The sequence below is a fragment of the Equus asinus genome, chromosome 11 (genome assembly GCF_041296235.1).
Source record: "Equus asinus isolate D_3611 breed Donkey chromosome 11, EquAss-T2T_v2, whole genome shotgun sequence".
Lineage (NCBI taxonomy): Eukaryota > Metazoa > Chordata > Mammalia > Perissodactyla > Equidae > Equus > Equus asinus.
Window position 1 is genome coordinate 27,827,390 of NC_091800.1, and position 1,573 is coordinate 27,828,962.

Below are 1,573 nucleotides of genomic sequence, written 5' to 3' on the forward strand. Positions count from 1 at the left end.
TACACTGGAGTGAGCTCTAGTGTAAACTATGAACTTTGGGTAATAGCGATGTGTCAATGTAGGTTCGCAGATTGTAACAAATGTACCACTCTGGTGTTGTTTGTTACTGGTGGGAGAGGTTGTGTGGGGGATGGGGCATGGACTATCTGGAAACCCTGTACTTTCTGCTCAGTTTTGCTGTGAATCTATAACTGTTTTAAAAAACTAAAGTCTATTTAAAAAAAGGTATGAAGAAACAAATGAAAAAGATTTAAGAGAAAACGACAAATATCAAAAGTAAGCAGAGAAGACCCAACATACATAAATATGAATGTTCAAAGAGGAAAATCAAGTCAAGGAAACAATACAAAAAAAAAATGTGATTTGATAAAACTTTTTCTTTAATTTAAAAATACTGCAACTATATATTGAAACCAAATATATAAACAAAGAGTGTACCCGAAAAAATAGAAATTACCAACACCAAGAAAAATTCTAGTAAAATTGATGGAATTTAAGAAAAGAAAAACTTTATATATCCAAACAAAAAGACTACATTACTTATAAAAGAAAGATTTTTATCAGGTTCTTCAACAGCAATGCTTTATAACAAAGGAAAATAAAATAACATATTTAAGATTTCAAGGAAAGCAAATGCAAGTCAAGGATTTTTATATCCACTCAAACTGACTTGCAAATATAATGACCATACAGCTCAACAACAAAAAAAACAACAATCCAGTTAGAAAATGGGCAAAAGATCTGAACAGAGATTTCTCTAAAGAAGATATACAGATGGCCAACAGGCATATGAAAATATGCTCAACATCATTAGCTATCAGGGAAAAGCAAATCCAAACTACAATGAGGTATCACCTCACTCCAGTCAGAATGGCTATAATTAACAAGACAGGAAACAACAAATGTTGGAGAGGGTGTGGAGAGAAGGGAACCCTTGTTCACTGCTGGTGGCACTGCAAACTGGTGCAGCCTCTATGGAAAGCAATATGGAGTATCCTCAGAAAATTAAGGATAGATCTACCATAAGATCCAGCTATTCCACTGCTGGGTATTTATCCAAAGAGCTTGAAAACACAAAGGCATAGAGATACTTGCACCCCTATGTTCATTGCGGCATTATACACAATAACCAAAACTTGGAAGCAACCTAGGTGCCCATCAAGGGACGAATGGATAAAGAAGATGTGATATTTATACACGATGGACTACTACTCAGCCATAAGAAATGACGAAATCCAGCCATTTGTGACAACATGGATGGACCTTGAGGGTATTATGCTGAGTGAAATAAGTCACAGGGAGAAAGACAAATACCATATGATCTCACTCATAAGTAGAAGATAAAAATGACAAAAAAAAATCACATAGCATTGGAGGTTGGACTGGTGGTTACCATTGTAGAAGGGGAGGGGGGAGGGCAAAAGGTGTAATTAGGGTCACATGTGAGGGGATGCACTATAATTAGTTTGGGTGGTGAACATGATGTAATGTATGCAGAATTCGAAATATGATGTACATCCGAAAAAAATAAAAATTAAAAAAATATATATAATGACCATAAACAGACAAGAAC